Below are 23,574 nucleotides of genomic sequence, written 5' to 3'. Positions count from 1 at the left end.
GGTTTGTCTGCTCTTATAGGCTGATTCTCTTAATTATAACAAATATTTAACATACTAGACCTGCATCGATTTATTTCAAAAAAAATAATAATTCTACAGATCTAATTTTCTTAAGCATTTTTGTGCTTTATTCTGAATCTGCCTCGGGTTAAAGGTGCTCCCTCAGGTCGTCCAAGGGAAAGAAGGACACCCTTCCCCTCTGCCTTTCAGGACCTTAGAAACAACAGGGATCTTTGGACACTTCTCTTCACCAGCACCCACGAGTGCCCCCCTCCTCCCCGCCCTTGACAGTCCAGTGGGAGAATTGGCACAGATCCCTATCAGGTGCTCCTTGAAGGGACCTAACAAGTGCCTTTGGCAGCTTTGAGAGAGAAAGTCTGAGCAATCTGAGACTTCTGGAGGCTACCCAGCAGCACGATTCAGTCCTCAGGCTTTTTCTAAATCTTCCCCACCCTGAAGGAATTCACAAAGGTGGACAGACAAGCCCCACACACTGCTGGGGAGCCATCAGCTACCTGTGTCTGGACACCTCCCAAGACCTCCCACCCCTCATCTTTAGGACTGTGCCGTGAGCACCATGGACAGAAGGCAAGCGGTGGGGGGCTGGCCAGGGCACCACAGTCGACGGTCTGTATCCCACTCCCACCCAGTGCTTTCCCCACTGGAGGCCGTACATCAGGACAGCCTCACCAGCTTCCTTTCTGACTGCCATTCTACATTTTTCTCTCTCTCCCATAGAGAAATCTAGTCCACGGTGGCCAAAGGCTGAATTCAGAATGTGGACCTGGGTCAGAACCATTACAGTCACTCAGATTACTGGAAATAACAGACCAAAATCCTGCTCTCTAGTCCACATTTTTAAATATTTGAGCCCAAATGTTTTTCTTATCCTTCAGTAACACTAAGGGCACATTCCATTGTTCAAATATTTTCTTCAGAACTTTTGCCCCCAAATAACAAGTTATAAAAATAAACAGTTGCCTACATTTTCTAAAAAAGCAAAGAAAAAAGAAGGAAGGGATACTTACTTTGACTCAAGAACAATTAATTGTTTCTTTGAGGTCATCTCAAACTGGGGGCATTGCCTTCCTAAGTGAGTTTTGGGGGGGTGGAGGAGGGGCGGCCTTCTCGGCTTAACTGGGATTTCATAATGACCAGTGGGTATCAGCCTACACTCAGTTGAATATCTGTACCCCCTCCCCCGAGCTGCTAGGCCAAGCCTGCCTTTTTTGAGTCACTTTGTAAATGAGGCCACGACCTACAGAAGCAGGTGTCGCTTCTTGCAGGCCCACATCCCCTCGCTTCGAGGCAAACCTTACCAAATTCTAATGTCCACCCACAGAGGTCCGTACCCACAAACCTCTAGCCGTCGATAGAATGAATCATACATTTTCTAAATCTTACGTATTGGTTATGTCTTTCTATGAGAGTCCAAAGACCTTGCAAGTATATGGACTGGTGCATGATCTTCATATAATGCTGAATGTTAAGATGGCCCTGTGGATGCTCACCTTTGACTAGCCGGAGCTCCCCACCCCCACCCCCTGTCCCCCACCGGCCATTCCATAAGTGACATTAGCTCTGGAAACCATCATGTGTTACAGCAGTGCCCAGTGATGGGTTTCCATGGTGACGCCCAAGTCCTAAAGCAAAGATTGTAAGACAGGGCAGTATATGATACAGTTTTTAAATGTTGTTAAATACCTAAGATGAAAAGAAGAGAAATATTTCAAGAGGCAGTGCTTTGTGTACTGGAATATTGTCTTAAAGGGAATGCCGTATTTCCCAACAACGTAGGCTGAGAGAGATCTTGCTGTCTGAGACAAACATTCGTAAATGTCTGACAAAGGCTCTTGGTCCAATGAGGAAGTTGCTAAAGCAAGTTCTTTATAACTACAGTGAAGAAAAGCCGGAATAATACAATTCAGCTATCATTTATTTGTTACAGAACGTTAAGGGATTTGCAAGGCTTCCTGGCTTTTGCTACATATATCACGAACCTGACTGTAACCAAAGGTTATATATGATATGGTGTGGTGAATAATGCATGGACAGTGATAACACACTCTAAAAGAGAAAGCGAGAGAAAAGAAGGTGGCTTTTAAGTACAGTATGGGATTTCCTTTCCTGCCATGGTGATACATGATATAGTGCTCTGTGGCGCGCAAAATGTTAGCGGTTGTCATAGCGATAGAACACCATCCCGGAGAAAGGAAGAAAGGCTGGCGTAAGACACTTCGCTAGAATTAGAACCACGGTTACAACAAAATGATCATTGTGAGCCCTGTATTTAGCGTCAAATAGTAAAATGCACGCTCAGTTTTTTTCTCGGTGATAATTCTGAGCGGCCCTGGCAACCATCCTAAGGCTTGTATTACACATACAAGCTTCTACCTTCACTTGAGAGTTTTGTACCTTTTGCCGCACGTGCTGCTCGTTGGTGCAAAAACAGATTATGTTTTTAATGCCTCCCTGAACTCACTTTGAGCCACTGATCCAACTCCATAAGCTTCAGGGTCTAAACACCTCAGCAGAGTCCGTAATTAATTTCCGTGTTTCTCCTTGCCCTCGGGGTTGCCTCCCCTTGGTCGTTTTTCGGTCATTGTTCTGTCTCGTTAGATCTTGAGTGAACGGTTCTTCCAGTGGACCCCTCGACACTGGAGCTAACCTTTGCTTTCTGGTGGTTCTTCGGGACTCTCTTCTTGTGGTGGAGCCTCCAGGGGGCCAGGTTCTGCCTCTCCGAGTACGTGCTCCGACACGGCTCATGGAAATTCCTCTGCTGTTCAGTTGCCCCAGCACGTTAGCTCCAGGGGGTTCCTAGAAGGCCAAGGTCAGGAGTCCATTGGGTCCAAAGATCGGTCATCTTTGCCTCAGCCACGACTGCATCCCTCCCAGTCGTCCAGCCCACGAGGACGCATTCGTGATCCATCCAAGCGTGGGGTAGGTGGGGTGGCAAGGGTTGTGTGCGTACACAGCCCAGAGGAATCCATCCCCCCACCTGAAAACAGAGCTTGAATTGCAGGTCCTTGAGGGTGTGGGCTTTGGTTGCATCATTCTGGTCTGATGATGACGATACAGCACTTAGCGATTGCCTGGTTCTCTCCTGCTTGCTTTCTACACATCAGCTGGCTGAATCCTTCCATGGCCATTTATGCATATGGAAGCTGATGCTGGGAGGGGGTGAGTATCTTGACTAAGATCAACGAGTGGTTCAGTGCAGAGCTGGCCCCAGAGCCTGTGTCCCAAACCTCTCTGCCACTTCCCGGGATCTGAATTGGAACCAAGGGAGGCCTCAAATGTACCCAGAGGAACCTAGCTCCTCTTGTGAGACCTTTGGGATCGGTGGTGTGCCAAAAAGAAAACTGGGGTGATGAGAAAGGAGGAAGAGACTTTGAACCTCAGTGAGAAGGCGTTACTTGCACAAAGCAAGGTAACAGGCCAGAGCAAACAAAAGTTCGCTCAGAAGTGGTTATCGATATGGAATTCACCGTTATTACAATAATGGGGATAGGACAGTGCAAGCAGATTATTAGATTATTAGAATGGAGAGGCCCCTGCCTCAGGCTGCTTACTGTTTCTTTTTTGTTTTTTTTTTTATGTTTTATTTATTTTTGAGACAGAGAGAGAGCATGAGCAGGGGAGGGGCAGAGAAAGAGGGGGGAAGACACAGAATCCGAAGCAGGCTCCAGGCTCCGAGCTGTCAGCACAGAGCCCGCCATGGGGCTCGAGCTCACGAACGTGACCTGAGCCGAAGTCGGACACTCAACCGACTGAGCCACCCAGGCGCCCCTTACAGTTTCTGGCATATCGTCTCAGTGATATCTCAGCACTGCACCCCAGCACGGTCTGGGCACCCCTGAGTATACCACCCCATTGATTAAATGGGATATCGAACTTTCACAAGTGTTAAGCACAACTGTGCTCGTGTTAATTGACCATTTCTGTGTACCAGGCATTGTTCTAAGGGCTTTGCACGGGTCAGCTTGTTTGATCTGCACAGCAGCCCCCTAAGGGAGGGTGCTATTGCATTTTCCAGTGGAGGAAACTGAGGCACAGAGCGGTTAAGTCAACTACCGGGCCACACACCTAGTTCATGGCCAGGCTGTCAGTCACCCATCCAACAGGTATTTGAGGAAAGCCCGCTGTGTGTGCGAGCTGCACTGCCCTCAGCTCCTGGGATATAGCGATGAGCAGCAGACAAGTTCTTTGCCTCGCGGGGCTGCTGTTCACACAAACGCTCACACACGCACAAGTTACGGGCTCTGAGCATCTCCAGTGATGCCTGTCAAGTATTAAGGGGAGGCAGGACTTTCTGAGGAGGAGAAAGGAGCTTCCAAAGACTCCGGGAATAAGTGGATGGCTTAGACAAAAGCAGAGAGTAGGGATATGGGAGCCCAGATTCTGGAAGACCTTGGAAGCATAGGCAGGGTCTTCACTGGGAGTGGATTGGGAATAGAGTCTGTGTGTGGAGACAAAGCCTTCTCATGACACACAGTGTCGATCAGAAGTAGTCGCAGTGGACTGTTTAGACCTTCTGGTTCTGCAGACAAGAAAAGCAGGGCCCAGACAGTTTCTCTGAGATGTATTCCCTGCATGAGCAGTCCCACATGCCCAGCTTTTCTGGTAAAAGCCCCACATTGAAAACAATGTAAATAAATGTCCAAGGATGAGCCCCCATCCGTCTGTACCCCTGGTGAACAGAGAGGAAGCCCTAATGCTGGATGAAAAAAACAAGTTGTGAAACAGTGTATACCTTTGTCTCCATTTATGTAAGACAACAACACCCATAAATGGTTTTGAAAGATCTAAGTTCTTGTCTGCTTGTCTGAAGAGAAGCAGCTGTGGGCAGATAGATACCAGTCTTGTAGGAAAGGTTACCTTTGGAGAAGGGGCAGGGCAGTAGGGTTGGGCAGCCTGTCTTGATAATGGCCTCATTTTTTTTAAATAAGCGACTGTATTGAATTAGTCACGTAATTAAAAATTAACTTTCTTTCTTTTTTAAAAAAAAAGGACAATCAGCTTGCCTAATGGTACACACTGGGTTAGTGGAAGAGGCAAGGCAGGTCTGGCTTCCTGTCCCCACTCAAGCACCTGAATATTCAGGCATGGAGGGGTGAGGTGGAGGGGGTCCAGAGCATCGTAACCAGCCAAGGAATCCCAGGAACCATACAAGTGCCAACGCATTAGACAGGGTTTTGCTAAATGAATGTGTGTTTTTCAAAAAAGACTCCAGTTCCTAATGGCATTAGTATTCCAAGCAGCCGAATCCCAGGCTGGAGAAAGGTACAAATGATGATTGCTCATTAGCAAATAGAATACAGATGTTAGGTTCATCTTGCCTGAGTGCCTTGGCACCTTGGGGAGCCACAAGCACAGTGAGCCAGGCCCAGCAGCGTGCTGCAGGCTCAGCACGGGGAGGGAGCCTCTGCAAAGGGGGAGGGGACACCGGCCATTTCGACGTTTTTGGGGGCTGGACTTTGTATGTTTCCATCGGTAGTTTGTTGGGACGGATGGGTCAGAGTGGGAAGCTAACGTTTCCAAAATAACTAACTCTCTCCCCCCCCCCCAAAAAAAACCTTTTTTTAATATATTTTTTATTTTACTTTTTGGGTTTCATTTCTTTCTTAACCATCTTATGAACTAGGGTGCCTGGCTTTGGAAAGGAAACTGAGGCTCAGAGAGGTGAAGTCCCATGCCCAGAGTCACACAGCGACTGGATGGTGAATGAGAAGTCAGATGTTTCTGGCTCCAGGACTCTGACTTTTTGGCCTCCTTTCTCACTAACCGTCGAGAGGAAGGGAGGCAGACTGCAGATAAACAGTTTGAGATCTCACACGCTTGTGCTTTTCTTAAGACACCCACTCCTCTCTTGAGAAGTGTCCAGGAAATACATCCCATTTGTCAGGAGCCTTTTAAAGCTAAATTGAGGTGTTTCTTAAGAATCAGCACAGCGCTAAGTCCCAGCTGAAGCAAGGTAGATACAAAGAGTGAGATGTGAATTCAACATCCTTGCCTGCCAGAAGTGTCTGGCCCGGTCATAGGGTAAAGACTGAAAAGCAAACGGTCACATAAAGCAAACGGCGTGACAGTTCCACACGACAGGGAACAAGGTGTGGAAGCTGGATTTTCATTAAGGGGTGGGTATGATTTCCTGAGGAAGAAAGGTTGGGGAAGGGACTCCAGGTTTGGTAATGGCATGAATCAAAACCCCCACAAGGAAACTCAAAACTGGCTGGAGGGGCAGGGGCTGCTGCAAGGAGAGCAGCCGGCCAGTCAGGTCTGATTGCCAGATGGGAAGGTTGGATCAGGTCTTACAGGATTGAAAAGAGCTGGTGGAGGTTTCGAAGGAACCGGGCTCCGAAGGCTGGTGCCGTGTGGACAGGGATTTTGCAAAGAGCGAGCTTGGGAAACAGAGCTTCTGACATCAGCTGAGCACTGGGGTTGAGGGTGTGCGAGGTAGTGGGGTGCCTGCGTTTTTTAAAAGATTTTCGTATATTTATTTATTTTCAGTAATCTCTACACCCAACTTGGGGCTTGAACTCACAACCCCGAGGTCAAGAGTTGTACTCTCTACCTACTGAGCCAGCCAGGACCCCCAGCCTGGATGCATTCCAAATGTATTTGCAATATGCTTGTGTTAGAAACGCTTTACCTGAGAAGACATTTCCCACCTTGACCTGTCTTTCGCAGATTATTCTGTTTGGGGTAAAATTTGGGTTTAAAAAAAAATTTTTTTTTTGTTGTTCGTTTTTGGTTTTTATCCAGCAGGGATGATGGAAAGTTAATCAGGGCATAATGTCTTTTATTAGTCAGGTGTTGTTGCTGCCTACCCTTACACACACACACACACACACACACACACACACACACACATCACATCATGCTTACAGACTCTGCTTGTGTGCCCATCGAAACTGAGTCCTCTGCGCAAACTTACTAACTGCCTTTCCTACGATACAGTGGAATGTGTTGGCCCAGGCGCCCCTGGTGATGTGAGCCACACCTGCTGCCCGTGGTCAGGCCCGGCGAGGTGTTTGGGTTGCTCATCAGCAAAAATGTCTCACTTGTTTTGGTCAGAACAGGTAAGCGTGCCCCTAGTGATTCTCAGCAAGTTTGTAAACTTGATCCAGAGGTACTCAGGTTACTTGATTAAGAAGTACCTGGTCAGTGTTCCAGGTGAAATAAAGGAGTTTTAGAGACAGGAACCATTTTATTAGTCCATCAGCATCTGCCCAGCTGTTAAAATTTTGAGACAGCCGGTCATCAAATTTTTCAGCTGTCTTGCCACCAGACACCCGCATCGAATGTCACCGTAGGTCTCGTGGTCCAACAAATTCTCTCGACTCCCGTACACCAGCCACTGCACAGACCAGCCCCTTTCCTTCTGCATTTGGGCAGGCGGGGGTAAGCCACCAGCAGCATGCCCCATGCAAAAACAAAGCCAAGCTTCCAGAAGCGACCGACCTTAACTTCTTGTTCTGGGCTGAAACTTTTTACTGTCATTTTCACTAAGTTCCTGTCCTCCCAACTTTGTTCACCCTGTTGAGTGGCTGGATTCGGTCTGGTCAGATGCATCCTGCTTGGGGGGGGTCTAAAGTTAATTTAGAAACGACATTTTAAATAGTGGAAGCCTTTTATATAATGATGTGAAAATTGTTCTGCTTTTGAAAATCAAAATCAAACATGAAACAGTATGTGTCTCCGTAAAGAAGTTTGATCTCTTGCTGGGATATTACTTTGGCTTTCTGCCAAAAAAAAAAAAAAAAGCCTTCTATTTATTCTTCTAACTCTGAAGACATGAAGCAAAAGGTATTTGAGGAAGGAGGAGGGTTTGTAATTGTTTTATCCTCAAGACTAGAAGCTAGATTTGCAAAGCAGCACTTTTTTTTTTTAAAGCTGTAACCCAGACAAGAAAAATTGGGTGCCTTCCCCAAATAGAATCTCTAAACTGTACCCATTGAAAGCTCGAATAACTAGTTTGGATTTCGAAAGACAGAAGACCCTTCCTGTTGTTGACTGCAGTTTAATTACATAATTAACCCACCAGTCCTGTTTTTATCTGCTTTAGACGCCTTGCAAAATAATTTTCCATAGAGTTACACTGCTCTTCTCATGCACTCTCTCCCTTATTAACCATCTGAAGGTAAATTCTTTTAATTCTCTTGCTTTCCTAAAAGGGCTTGGCTCGCCTCACCTTACCTGATAAACAATTTACAGTCAGAAGCCGCGTCTGGCCCTCTGATACGGATCAGAAAATGGAATTGTGTTACTCCCAAGGAGCCTGTGTTTTGTTTTGTTTTTTCTTTTAAGAAAATACTCTGCTTAGATAGAAGGCGTTCACGTTACTCAGTCCCCACTATCCCGGGGTGGTGGGGGGGGGGGGGGCGGGGGATCTGATAAAATACAGAAAATGTAGTTAGTTGCCATCAAAGTTGAACCACATCCCCCGGCAAATCTTTTCACAGCCATAATTGAGTGAATAATATAACCAAGTTGACTTACAAAAGCTGCTGTTTGCTCCCTCCTTATGCCCCAGAGCAAACAAAATAGGCAGGTTCCCAATTTGGAGCCGCTGGCCTAGGCGGCCTGAAGCCCAGGCCTTTGTTTGCTGTTGAGTTTGCGGCAAATAGATGTGAAGAGATTAACCAAACAAGAAGGCCCAGCTCGTCCTGGTGGCCCTTTCGGTCCTGCCGGGAGAGTATAACCCGAGGGCAGAGAAGGGTGGGTCTCTGGTAGAAAGTGCCAGTGACAGACCTCACCCAAGCTCCACGCTGGATGAAGCGAGTAGGATAGAACCTGCTTCTAAGTGATAGAATCATCGGTTTTAGAGATTCAGTCCAACCTCCTTATTTTACAGATAAGGAAACTCTCTAATTTAATAGATAAGGACACAGAAGCCACTCGTGCTAAGTAACCTGCCTGAGACCAGTTGGTATCTGGACTAGATAATAAAAAGAAGATACATCATCAAAGCTGAGCATACCCTGATTGATTGATTGATTTAATGGTCATTAATTTTTGAAAAAGAGAGAGAGAGCGCACAGGGGAGGGGCAGAGAGAGACGGAGACACGGAATCCCAAGCAGGCTCCAGGCTCTGAGCTGTCAGCACAGAGCCCAACGCGGGGCTCGAGCTCACAAACCATGAGATCATGACCTGAGCTGAAGTCAGATGCTTAACCGATTAAGCTACCCAGGCTCCCCTACACTGATTTATTTATTAATCTTTGGGAGTTTTCTAACTTCTCTTAAACTGTTTCGATAGTTTGCTGCTCACATGTTGCCCCAGGAGACTTAGTTGTTCCAATCTTCAAGAATCCATGAGAAGAAAGCTCACTGAGGAAAGACCATAGTTTAACAAAGTACAGTGATACTCTCATCATCTTTGAGACCGTCAAAGGAAGTATAAAATTTAGAAGAAAGAGTTGCTTAATAAATTATTAGGTATGCCCTTGAGCAACTGCACCACAGTTTTTGGTGTTGCATGCTTTTTTTCTGGAAACACAGTTGTCAAATGTCCTCTGGGTGGCCATCTTCCTGTCTCGTCTACAACAAAAGGAAAGGGCCTTCTTCAGTATTCTCTACTTAGGTGAGCTGGAAGGGTCATATCCTCAGATGTGGAAAGGTCATATCCTCAGTGGCTTGTCCAAAATGTATGTTTTACTTTACTTATCTGTATATACCTCATCTATCCAAAAAAAAAGAAGGGAAGTGGGGCACCTGGGTGGCTCAGTTGGTTAAGTGTCCGACTTTGGCTCAGGGCACGATCTCATGGTCCATGAGTTCAAACCCCATTGGACTCGCAGTGCTGAGCCTGCTTGGGATTCTCTCTCTCTCTCTCTCTCTCTCCCCCCCCTCCCTCCCTCCCTCTCAAAAATAAACAAAAAATGGGGGGAAGAGATTGATAACGATAAAAGTGCACGAAGCACCTGCACTATGAACAAGAAAATTTAAACACTATTAAACAAGGAAAGTGCAATGTAATACTGCTTAATATAGGAATATTTTAAAGTTCATTTTTATTTATTTTGAGAGAGAGAGAGAGAGGCAGAGAGAAAGGGAGACAGAATCCCAAGCAGGCTTCATGCTGTCAAACTCACGAACCGTGAGATCATGACCTGAACCAAAATCAAGAGTCAGACACTTAACCGACTGAGCCACCCAGGTACCCCAATGTAGGATTTTTTTTTTAAGTAGCCCTGTGAAAAGAAAAGGGAGAGAGAAGGGCACTCTTGAGGGCTGTACTTCCAGAGTCCAGGCTAAGAAAATGACAGCGATTGATTTAAAACCCAGCTCTGAGTTTCCCAGCAGCAAAGGCAAAGAGAGAAATGGGTTGGTTCACACAGCTCTCATTCCTAGTACAAGTATACCTACCATTGAATTGCCTGGCTCTGAGAATAAGGGCAATTTGTCAGGGTTGTATTTGAGAGGGGTAGGAAATAATGCCTTTAACAGAATTTAACAACAGATGCAAAAGTTGCACGCGTACCCTTTTCTTATAAAGCCGTTGGTGAAAAGGAAGGTTTCAGCGCCGACTGAAGTTGTCTCAAGATTGTGTTCTGTGGACAGAAGGGGAGAATCACAGGTGTATCGTCATATTCCATGGATCTGCTCTGACTCTTTCTTATGCCTCAGGAGAAACTGTGTCCAGGCACGCGTCAGAGATGCTGCGGGCTCAATTGCAGACCACCGCGATAAAGTAAATATTGCAATAAGCGAATCAAATGAATTTTTTGGTTTCCCAGTACATATAACAGTTACGTTTACACCGAACTGTAGTCTGCTAAATATGCAACAGCATTATGTCTTAAGAAAAAGAATGGATACTCCTTAATTTAAAAATACTTTGTTGCTAAAAATGCCACAATCATCTGAGCTTTCAGCCAGTCATAATCACTGATCGGAGATCACCCTGGCAAAGATAATAATGATGAAAAAGTTTGAAATATTGAGAAAATTACCTAAATGTGACACAAAAAACACAAAGTGACCGAATGCTGTTGGAAAAATGGGGCTGATAAATTGCTTAATTCAGGGTTACTACAAACCTTCAATTTGTAAAATAAAACACAGTGTCTGCGAAGCATAGTAAAACGAGACATGCCCCCCGTGTGGAAAATACTGGGCGGCTTAGCTGGATATCCAGGAGCATGCCCAGGAGGCACTTCTATGCTCTGGAAAAAAAAGGAGTGGGGAGATTCCCCCTTCTTCCGCCAGCCTCATAAAGCATAGAAGCCTGGTCCGTCTCGAGTATCTTTTTGAACTTGTATCAGTTAAAGATTTTATTTTTTAAGTAATCTCGACACCCAAGGAATGGCTTGAACCCTCAACCCTGAGATCAATAGTCATGAGCTCTATCAACCAAGCCAGCCAGGTACTCTGAAATTGTATCAGTTAAATAGATCTGAGCTTCCTGATTTCTCTCTTCTAAAAACAGAGAGCTACTGGGGCGCCTGGGTGGCTCAGTCCGTTAAAAACAGAGAGCTACAGAATGTAACTGCCTCAAACTGGTCCTAATTTAACCAGTTGTCCCCTCACTGCCACACCAGAGACAAACAGCTCCCTGGGTCCTCTTCAGTGATGTCCTAGCTCTGTGGTCTGGGATACGGAGCAGGAAATGGCAAGTGTTCTAACTGGTTAACGCCCAAAGGGAGGCCATACAGGGAGTTCAGGGTTTATGGTAGAAGAGCCAAAGGGAGAGATGCCAGGCTGGCCCTTCAGAAATTACTTCCAAGATCCTACCAAGCTGACAACCGGAGAAGCTGCCGTCACTGCCTCTATGAGGTCAGAGACACACTTCCTGTGTGTGTCCCAGAGATCATTGCCGCTCTCGTAAGAGCCACGAGGAGGATGCTGGAGAATGGACACTGGACCACTACTGCAGGAAAGCCCAGAGTCTCTGCGCCCCTGGGTGCCTGTCACACAGCCAAAGGGAGCCTCACCTCACCTGCACCTGCAGTCAGTCTGACTGCATCTAACTGGCAGAGTGAATCCACACCCAGAGCCCTAACTGCAAGAGAGTCTGGAAAACGAAGTGTGGTTTTTTGGTGGTTGTTTTGCTTTTTTTTGGTTTTGGCTTCCCAACCTCTCCAGCTAAAGGCTAATGGGATAGAGGCCATCGAGTCTGCAGTGGCTCCTGCACACAGTCTTTGTGAATTGTTGCATTCTGCTAATACATCCCCCCCACCACCACCACCCCCGCCCAGGTATTTGTCTTGGTCTGTTCTGGCTGCCAGAACAAAGTACCACAGACTTGGTAGCTCAAACAGAAATATATTTTCTCAGTCTGGAGGCTGGAAAGTCAAAAATCAAGGTCCAGAGGGGTTTGGTTTCTAGTGAAAGCTTGCTTCCTGGTTTGCAGAGGGCCAACTCTCAGTCCTGTGGCCTTTCCCCTGTGCTCATGGGCATGCGGGCAGGCGACATTTTTCTTTTCTCTTTTCCTACCCCAAGGTCACTAACCCCATCAGGAGGGCTCCACCCTCGTGCCCTAATCTAACCCCAATTCTCTTGTAAAGGCCCCCATCTCCAAATACCATGATATTGGGGGTAAGGGCTTCTTTTTTTTTTTTTTCTCGATATATGAAATTTATTGTCAAATTGGTTTCCGTACAACACCCAGTGCTCATCCCAACAGGTGCCCTCCTCGATACCCATCACCCACCCTCCCCTCCCTCCCAGTCCCCATCAACCCTCAGTTTGTTCCCAGTTTTTAAGAGTCTCTTATGCTTTGGCTCTCTCCCACTCTAACCTCTTTTTTTTTTTCTTACCCTCCCCCATGGGTTTCTGTTAAGTTTCTCAGGATCCACCTAAGAGTGAAAACATATGGTATCTGTCTTTCTCTGTATGGCTTATTTCACTTAGCATCACACTCTCCAGTTCCATCCATGTTGCTACAAAGGGCCATATTTCATGCTTTCTCATTGCCACGTAGTACTCCATTGTGTATATAAACCACAATTTCTTTATCCATTCATCAGTTGTTGGACATTTAGGCTCTTTCCATAATTTGGCTATTGTTGAGAGTGCTGCTATAAACATTGGGGTACAAGTGCCTCTCTGCATCAGTACTCCTATATCCCTTGGGTAAATTCCTAGCAGTGCTACTGCTGGGTCATAGGGTAGGTCTATTTTTAATTTTTTGAGGAACCTCCACAGTGTTTTCCAGAGTGGCTGGGGGTAAGGGCTTCAACATAGGAATCTTGGGGGGATGCATACGTTCAGTCCTTAACCGAATGCATTTTTCTTAGCATTCCAAGAACTGCAAGATCATTTCAAACCAAAGAATCTTAATGCTTCCTTTCAGCAAAGAGAGAGCTTTTAGTGCTGTTCTAAAGACGCATTCTGGGGTGAGACTTCCATCTCTGATGGGGGAGTGTAAAGCCAGTGATTCTTACCCTGTTCTGTCTAATCCACCCGTGAGAGAGCTGGATAACAGCTACGGACCTCTCTAGAAATGTCACAGAACACCAATGTTCGCCTGCACTTTTTGCATTCAGTCTTCCTGTGGCCTGCCCATCTACCCCTGCCCCTCCCTCCTTCTGGATGGTTTTTGCTCAGTGTTCAGCGGGAGCAGCCCTTTCCTTCCTCACAAACTGCTTCTGTCTTGGTGGTCATCAGGAAGCCGAGGTGGTGCCAGTCAGATCCCAGGGCACTAAATGAGATTCAGTGGTTGGAGCTGAGAACCATCAGTCCACGTTCGCCGAGAGAGAATTGGTTTGTGCAGCTCTGATTAGGATCTTTCCTATTACCTTTAGTTAATAAACATGACCAAGGTGACTTGGCCACTTTGAAACATTGGAGATTGTGATAAAAATGAATTTCCTTGGGAAGCTTAATCTCCGAAATTGCTTCCAAGTTTGGGTTCTCGTCCTTCTAGGACTGAAAACTGCAGAGAGAGAAGCGTGTAGAATGCTATCAGCTGACTTGGTGGGACACGGTATATTCCAGATGAAAGGTAATGGAGTAAAGAAAAGAATCAGATAAATTAACAGTTTTATGTGACAAGGAATCAGGAAGGTTAAATCCGCTTTGGGTTCATTAGCTATCCTGTTGGGGTTTTTGGCTTTTTGCAGAGTGCTCGGATGGAGAAGATAGGCAACTAGAGAGGGTGAAGGTATGTGAAGAGTAATGGTGTTCCGGAGTCCATACTGTACGGTCTCTTTTGCGAATGTAGTGAAACAAAACGGAGCAAGCTGAATTTGCCACTCAGCAGATGCCGGGATTTCACGAGGTGGAAGGAATGTTCTGCTTTTCAACATGCTCAGTCTGGTGAACGACCACAGGAAGGGGCTGACCTAACAGCCCCCCTCTTCTTAACCCTTTCCATCACCAGGGGTGGGGCACCGGCCAACAAATAGCTAAATGAAGTGTGCAGCCCAGAACTAAAATTTAGGAAACGATGGTATTTAATTTGCAGCTTGTTATATAAATTAATGTAGCAAGTGGCGCCTGGGGATAAATATGGTGGATACGATTTACTGAGCAGTAAAGCAAAGCTCTAGGGAACCAAGCCTTTTATTTTAATAGGATGTTTGAGTGACAACGCTCTGTGTCAAGCCACAGTTCTGGAACTGTGTGACATAAGGGCGAGTATTTTGCAAAAGCCCTTGCGAAGCCCGGAGTTGGAGTTTCTGGGCCAAGTAGCTGCATGAAATGTTTCAAGAAATAATGTAAACTTGAAGCATTTACCACTGAAACATTCCCCCCGTACTCACTACAATGGTAGAATGAACTTTTTATCAATGCATTTGCGTTAGTGTATCATGCAGTGACTTTACATTGAGATGCAAATGAACCGGTCTCAATTAAATACCTTTGTTGTGATGTATTTAGACTTGTTCCTTTGACTTCTCTTACTGAACCAAAAGAAAATAAAGTAGTAAAGTAGTATTTCTTAGTAGTGACATGCCTATAAAAGCAGAAAGGCAATTACTCTTTTATTTAAACTCTAGTGTTGGGCACCTCTGAATAGTAGTTAAATTTTCCTTTTCTGAATAGAGGAGCTTTTTACAAATATAAGGAACCATAATTCACTCCCAAGCTGTTTGATTCAAGAAAACAACATTGGTTGGGACGCCTGGGTGGCTCAGGTGGAGGAGCGTCCGACTTCGGCTCAGGTCATCACCTCGTGACTGGTGAGTTCGAGCCCCGCCTCTGGCTCTGTGCTCACAGCTCGGAGCCTGGAGCCTGGAGCCTGCTTGGGATTCTGTGTCTCCCTCTCCCTCTGCCCTTCCCCCACTCGCTCTCTGTTTCTCTCTCTCTCAAAAATAAATAACGCTTAAAAAATTTTTTTTAAAAAGACCTGTATTTCTCAGGGCCATTTATTTGAAGCTCATGCCTCCAAGTGAGAATTGTCACTCGGCTGTGTAGATGTTGTGATTTGGTGCCGTCCTACCCATTCGAAACTACTTGTGTCAAACTTTGGAATTTTCAGTCCCTTTTTACTGCCAGGAAAAGGTTAGCTGATGCTGTACCAACCCTCTTTCCGGTTTTTCAAACATTGGCTGAGGATTTAAAATGCTGTTGGAAAGAACTTGGATGTTTGTCAGGGTTATTTAATGGCTCCTGGTACCAGAAAAGTGAAGAAGCTTTGCTCCTAAGGAGCATGAGAGACACAGATCAGCTGCTTGGGCTTTGTGTTGGAAGCAGGAACTAGAATTAACGTGGCCACCAAATAAGGCGCTAACCACAAGTTGGTCATGAAATGTTTCTGCGAGCTTCTCACCCCGTGATTTTCTGCCACTGCATTTGCTTCCCTTCTGTCTGGACCTGCCTCCGGCATTTCATCTGGAAGATGATTTCTGAGGGTCTCTTTGAGCTCAAAAATTCAATTATTCTGTGCTCAGACCTGAGAGCAGTCCAGGTAGGTTTTCTTTCCCCACAAAACGATTTGTTATGTATAATGATTCGGGCTCTATAAGCTGGAAATATTGCTAGGGGAGGCCAGTTATGGGGTATAATAAAATAACAATAAATCCACATTTTTTTTTTAATATTTATTTTTGAGAGAGAGAGAGAGAGAGAGAGAGCAAACAGGGGAGGGGCAGAGAAGAGAGGGAGTCACAGAATCCTAAGCAGGCTTCAGGCTCTGAGCTGTCAGGACAGAGCCAGACACGGGGCTCGAACCCACGCACCATGAGATCATGACCTGAGCTGAAGTCAGACGCTCAACTGACTGAGCTACCCAGGTGCCCCCAAATCCACATTTTTATAGTCTTTTTTTTTTTTTTTTTTGAGAGAGACAGACAGAATGTGAGTGGGTTAGGGGCAGAGAGAGAGGGAGACACAGAATCGGAAGCAGGCTCCACGCTCCGAGCTGTCAGCACAGAGCCCGACGCGGGGCTCGAACTCACGGGCCGTGAGATTATGACCTGAGCCGAAGTAGGACACTCAACCAACTGAGCCACCCAGGTGCCCCCAAATCCACATTTTTAAAGGGAAGTAGGGTCTCTGTAGCAACTTTACAAAAACACTAAGGTGAAAAAATGATGAGGAATTTTCTTCGCAACTTTGTCATTACATGGCTAATTAGACAGTAGATGCAGGTAATTGCTGGCATATTAATTTAAGTGGTTGCTTTTGCCTCTTTGCCATGGTCAAGAAGCCCGTGGAAAGTGCCAGCTAGTCCGTGTCTATTTAAAGAAATAAAATGTTTCTCGGTGAAAAATGATAATTAGTAAACCCCGAAACAGATCGAGGTTCCGCAGGGAATAAGCAAGGCTTCCTGAGCTCACAAACTGCCTGGGACTCTGGCCGCCCGTCACGGTGTCACCGATGGACAGGACCTGTACCCGCCTTTTATGTACTTCCCAGCGAGTAGGCAGCGCGGCCACAAGAGGTCAATTTGGATACTATGGTCACATTTTAAAAAGAGAACCATAATTATGACCTCTAATTATGTACAGTTATGCCTGCTGAGTTAAAGATAATGGTACCTCCTGCTTGGAAGTATAAGTTAATTGCTTTCAGGGGTCAGGAGGGTGCTGACCCCTTTCCCCACCCCACGCACTCTCCCCCAACCTGAACCGGGCGTGCACCATAAGACAAAGTAAATTGGGCCTGCTGAGCTTTATCATGCTGTTTAAGCATCAGGTTTAAGCACTGTTTCACGCTAATTCCAGCGGAAGGTCAAATTTAACCTATGTTCAAGAGGGAGATAAAACTTCAGTGAGTCTAGACTTAGCCTGTCTTCCCCGATGGCCTTCTCGGAACCCAGCTCCACATCAAGGGCCATATTTTTGTTGATAAAGAGCATATTCCCTGTCTGGTACAGTTGGTCTGATATATTTTGCCATCGGTATTTTTCTAACTATGGAAACTTACTTAGAGCGTTTCGGTATATGTTGCAAAGAAGAAAATAATAAGCCTCAATCACCTTTCGCCCAACGATCATCAAAATCCTGGCCAGATGTGTTTCATCTGTACCCTTTCCACTTCCTACCACCTTCCACCCCCAGGTAATGGGGATTCTGGAGCAAATTCCTAGATATTGTATCATTTCTTCTGTATATATTTCTGTACGTAGCTCAAAAATACAGAAACGTGGGGCGCCCGGGTGGCGCAGTCGGTTAAGCGTCCGACTTCAGCCAGGTCACCATCTCGCGGTCTATGAGTTCGAGCCCTGCGTCAGGCTCTGGGCTGATGGCTCGGAGCCTGGAGCCTGTTTCCGATTCTGTGTCTCCCTCTCTCTCTGCCCCTCCCCCGTTCATGCTCTGTCTCTCTCTGTCCCAAAAATAAATAAAAATAAAAAAAAATACAGAAACGTTTTTTAAGAAAGCATAACCACAGTACCAATAACAGGCCTTAAAATTTTTAATAAATCCCTTAGATCTTAAAACTTCTTATCACAAGGGGAAAAAATTGTAACGGTATGAGGTGATGGGTGTTAACTAAACTTAACCATGGTATGTTTCCTTTTAATTACTACTTTGCAGTATATATCAAATCTTGTACACTTTAAGCTTATACAATATTATATGTCAGTTATATCTCAATAAAACCGGGGGGAGTAATTCCTCAGTAATTCATCAATGTTTATTTTCCCCAATTGCTTGTAGTTTTTGTTTTGTCTTAACCACTTGTTTTTCAAGTCAGGAACCAAATAAGGCTCATACATTATAATCAATTGACCTGTCCCTTATGTCTCTTTCAGTCTGTTGGCTCCCTTCCATAATTATCTATCCAGCTCTGTCATTTTTTCTTGCTGCTACTGCTGTGGTTAAAGAATTTGGATTGTCCTATAAGAGTTTCCTATAGGCTGAACTCTGCTGATTCATCTCGTATTGTCATTTAACTTATTCCTTTGTCCCCTGGGTTTCCTATAAATTGAGTATTAAATCTAGAGCGGGATTTTTCAGCCTTAGCACTAGATGTTTAGAGCCAAATAATTCTTAGCTGTGGGGGCCATCCTATTCATTGTAGGATGTTTAGCAGCATTTCTGGGCTCTACACACTAGATCACACACACACACACACACACACACACACACACACACACACACACACGAGTCACAACAATCGTAATGTCTCCAGACATCGCCAAATGTCTCCAGACAGAACACTTTTTTTGGTTAAGATTACTTCTAAGTGGGGTTTATACCTCTATCAGGTGATACACTGTATCTGCTTGTTTCTTACCTGTGGTGTTAACGCCTACTGATTTTCTCTCCTTTGATAAATTAATTCATTAGGGGCTCGCAAAATTTTTACAAATGCAACATTTTATTCCCTTTTTATGTATTATCTAGAATACCTTTTTTTTTCCCAAAGAATACTATATAGAGAAACATCTCATCAGTCACTCAGCTAGTCACTTTTTCTAGTTCATATAGGAAAGGCAGAACAATGGTTTGCTTCTTTCATCAGTTTTCAAAGAATGAGTCGGTTCCCTAGCACTTCCACCAGGTGACCAGTGAGTTTCAATATTTTTTTAGCGTCATTGCAAAGTTTTGGGTGTAAGCATGTTTGGTATGTTTCAATTTAGTGTCACTGCTGTCCTCATGGGAGATCAAATTGTCCCATCTTTGGCCAATGCAGGGCCCTCAGGTAAGTTCCTAAGCCCTTCAGACATGAAGTCCGTAGAGTTTGACAGTGTCCTCATTTTCTACTACAACAAGGTGTTCTGGGCTTATTACATATATTTCCTGCTCTGAACCAGTTTATTTTAATAGGAATGGTAGAGACTACAGTAATTGTAACCATGTAATTTCTTCCATTTGCTGTGGGTCTCAGACTCTACCCAAATACGTTTGTAGCACCTTGATAGTATGTCCAGCTTCTTTAGATGAGTTTACAGACTACTCAGAAACACATCCTACTTGCCTGTAACCCTAAGCCCCTTTGGAGATTAAGACTAATCTTTCTTTTGCTTTTGAAGTCCATGTTGCAGGCTAGACCACAGTGTATGGAAATATTAAACCCGAGCTAACCACAAGGAGGCCTTTGTGGTTGAGTCAGTGTGGTGGGTTCTAGAAGTAGCAGAGCCTAGAAGCTAATCAGTTATCTAGGAATGAATGAGACGTCTTTAAAAAGTCCATTTCTGGGGCGCCTGGGTGGCTCAGTCGGTTAAGCGGCCGACTTCGGCTCAGGTCATGATCTCGCGGTCCGTGAGTTCAAGCCCCGCGTCGGGCTCTGTGCTGACAGCTCAGAGCCTGGAGCCTGTTTCAGATTCTGTGTCTCCCTCTCTCTGACCCTCCCCTTTTCATGCTCTGTCTCTCTCTGTCTCAAAAATAAATAAACGTTAAAAAAAAAAAAATCCATTTCTAAAGGACCAGAAGACCCTTGATTGAGACAAGCTCTTGATCAGGTCTTGACCACTTAGGAGAGTCACCATCTTTGTACTTTACCAAGCCTCTGTGGCAGTTCAACAAGCAAGAAGAGGTTCTCCCTGGTTCCTCTGCACTCCACTCAGATACCTGAAGCTGTGGCTCACTCTGGAGAATGTGTGGGCTGGCCGCCTGCGGCCCTCAGTGCGTCTTCTGCTCTTGAAGCAAGCATCCTCCCTAAACTAAGAATTCAGTGACAAGAAGAATTCTCCCCATCTCCCCCAGAATTCAAATAAGACAGGCTTGTTAGAAGAGAGGTACTGACTGTTCCAGAAGGTGAATGAATGATCACTAGCTTCCCACAGGGACTACAGAGAGGGTTAAGAGTGCCCCTACTGACAAGGGAAGTCATCTCTTTGAGAAGACGCTGTGTGTGCACAAGAAATGGTTATGCACAAGAAGTGATTAGAAGATAACCCAAAGCAGGTTCCCGGGCACGGTGAGAAGAGCTCTGCGTGTCTGGAAAGGGAGAGACCATGGTGGAGGTTTGCAGAGGAGACTTCATGGCAGACTTGCATTTGGCAGTGCCGTATACTGCTTGCTCCGACCCACTCAGGCACAGCCAGCCAGCCCTCTGCTGCCAGCACCCCATGAACCCCCACCTAGTTACCACGGCACCAGATGACAAGTTCTAAAAGCGATTTGGAGCCTTCTTTGCCAGGAGGCAACAGGTAGGTGCTCTCAGAGGAGCACTGCTCAGGAGGGAGATACCCCAGGTTTTAGTTCATTCATTCCATCTTGCCAGCAGTCTACGTGCAGAATACAGCAGATTGCATGGAAAATAACTTTGAAAGAATACTGTGTTGAATATGTGGGTTCAGCCTTAGGTGAGATTGGCTCTGTGAAGAACATTTCTGTTTGAAAAGCAGGGACCTTTCAAAAACAAGTTCTTTTTTCTTACCTGGGAGAAACAGAGGGAGAGAGAAATATGCGGGAAGGAGGGGAAATTTAGGCGTCTCAGCATTTTCTATGCATCATAATTTAAGCCAAAGCCCAGACTTCTGGAGAGTATCTTTGTCCCTGCCCCTGTCTCCTGCAGCCTGTCTTACCTTATCCTACACGTACATTCTCTGAGGCAATAATCATCTGGGGGGGACAGCAGGCTGGTGGCACGGGCTTAACTTGTGCCTACCTGGCCTACAGTGCCCATCACCCAGAGTCTCTCAGTGGTAAGAGCTTGCAGAAACAGGCTTTTTGGGTTTCTTCAGAATCTGAACTGGGAAAGACTGGATGGGCTTAAAAAGAGGGGTAATCATTTTGATTTCCCCTCTGCTCCTCTCCTTGACCCTCCCCCAAGCCCTTACCTTTAAAAGACAGTGGCCACAACGTTCTCTGGTGCAGCCCGAGTCTGAAGACTTCCCGGGCAGGGCTCAGGCTTAGTGAAAATATGCTGAACCCCTTCCTAGAAGAATCTTGCAAGGGTGGGAGAGAAACGCAGGTGCCAACATGGTGGCATGGATAGACTTTTCCTTTTCTGTTTCCAATAGCCTTCGGTTTTGCTCGCATTGTCCTTGCTATAACTTTTTCCTCTTGAAAGATGAAATATGCCTTTCACGGTAGGGGAACGAAGCCAGTTGCTAGCACGGAGTAACCTGATCCACCCACTTGCTGGGCTGGCCTGCAACGCTGTCTCCAGATGGTTTTGTCCTTGCCACAGCCCCGGTGGGAGCAGACCTTCCCATGACCGCACCATTGCGTTTTGTGACTTTTGCCTTTAGCGTCTGCTTGCTCTGTTAATCATATTGCCTGGTGATTGTCATCCCTCCTGATTTGTTCAAAAACAGGTATGCCCAGACACAAACCGAAAACCTTTATTTGGCTTCACATTTATAGTTCTGGAATGAATAATACATCGCGTCCGCAAGAGGACATCACGTTTGGCCTGAACTCACCTCTTTTAAAAGCATGCCTCCCTGATCAAGCTCTCGCCCTCCACACTTGGGCCCACTTTGCTCCACTTGTTGCTCACTTAGTATTTTTGTGCCCTGGGTGTTTAAACCACTTATGCTATGCGGCTAGAAAGTAAGCAGCTCGATTTTTTTTTCTTTTCTTTTTTTTTTTTTTTAAACCAAGCACATCTCCCCAAAAAGGGGGATCCTTCAGAATAGACTCCTTACAACCCCACAATACCTGTTTCAGGGTCTCAGCCATTCCCAGAAACCGTTCTGGAGACTTCTCTGGGGATTGTCTCCAGAACAGATTTCCCGTTCGCCCACCAGAAGATCAACTCATTGATTTATGGTTAGACTAAACTTTAAACCCAAGTTAATTCCTAACCTCCTTACCTATGGACTCTGAGTGCAGGGCTCACCCACCCTTGGAAATGGTTGGTATCTCCTTCAGGATCGGGACAGACTGGGCTCCTTCTCACGTCTCTTCCAGGAGCACAACGTTGTGCTTAAATTTTGTTGGGTAGAAAGCTTAATCCTTTTATGTTCATGATACTTTTGTGTATAGCCTTACTATTGAATCTTTGTAGAACTGGATCTAAAAGGAATTGCTCATTAACAGTTTAATGATATTTTTTGTTCTCAACGAGGGATAGATGATGCCTCTGTCTCTTTGTATGAAACCGAGTATGCACTATTCAGTGGAAACAGTTAATAACCATTATGTTATTATAGCTCCTCAGTGTGCCCACTTACCCCGCAACCCCTAAAGGCTTCAGGACATCCCAGGAGCCAGGTTTGAGACAGACATTGGGGGAAGTTACCATGGAGGATAAAGGAAAACAAGGGCTTTATTGGCGCTTTATTTTTATTTTTCAGTTGCCATATTTCATAGTGTAGATTGTTTCTGAATAAATGTGTTTCAGAGAACTACACAAAGGTTTAAAAAAAAAAATACCAAGCACCCGATTTGCTTTAATCTTTTTTTTTTTCCTAATGTATTTGGGGGGTGGGGTGGAGAGGATTAGACCAGAAAGCGTAAAAGGCTGCTAAGCACTAAAACTGAGGCCCAGACAGAGCTCGGTGACCGGTAATCCTAAGAATCGGCAGCCCCAGGTCACTTTGGAAGAGCAGCCGAGGGGTTGGACTGGTAGCACTCAGCATCATTCCTTATCAGGACCGCGCTCCAGCTGCCCAAGAGCAATGGTGCGTCCTTAGTGTGGCACGTATGGACTGAAGCAGGAGTAAGGATCTCCCGGTCTGCGATGAGATGTGTGCTTTCGCCGCCTTTGGTTGCTCTTTGTGTCTGAAGCTCAGGTCTCTAAGGGAGAAAGAGATGGCTTTCCAGGACCCACTTGCCAGCAGAAGCAGGATTGTGTCAGTGGGTGATTGTAGAGTGTGTGTGTGTGTGTGTGTGTGTGTGTAGGGGGCCTGGTTGTATCTGTATTGCCTTCTGATCTCTTGATAAGATGCCCTCAACCGGATTTAAGTAACTACATTTTAGTAGTATATTCTTTCATTTGGGCACACGGTGGCCAGAGAGCCATTTGCTTTCTGGGGGCCCTCTGGATGGACGGGGACCTCCTGACTAGCTAGGGAAGACCTGTAGATGGTGACGTGGTGTCGACCGTTGGCTTCGCTGTACGTTTTGCCACCCAGCACTGTGGGTCGGGTGCTGTTTCTGTTGCCCTCCGCCCCCTACACATGCAGACCTGACGGACTGGTCTCCCTCAGGTGCCACAGACACAGGGCGCAGTGGCGGGGAGAGCAGTTCTGGGCCTTGGTGGATAGACTGGCCTCTCCCCGGAGAACATACTAAACTTTTATGTGGAAATCAGCTGTAGCAAAGTAGGGGAATTCTGCC

The 23,574-nt window shown here is 45.7% G+C and overlaps 1 protein-coding gene across 7 annotated transcripts in view; it reads left to right on the top strand.

Moving 5' to 3' along the window:
• Positions 1-23,574, top strand: part of FOXN3 (forkhead box N3) — a 399,107-nt gene that overhangs the window by 335,746 nt on the left and 39,787 nt on the right. The window lies entirely within an intron of this gene.

The sequence above is a fragment of the Panthera pardus genome, unplaced genomic scaffold (assembly GCF_024362965.1).
Source record: "Panthera pardus isolate Hobbes unplaced genomic scaffold, ASM2436296v1 HiC_scaffold_24, whole genome shotgun sequence".
Taxonomy (NCBI): Eukaryota; Metazoa; Chordata; class Mammalia; order Carnivora; family Felidae; genus Panthera; species Panthera pardus.
The sequence above is the reverse complement of the archived record's forward strand: the minus strand, read 5'-3'. Positions and strand labels throughout refer to the sequence as shown.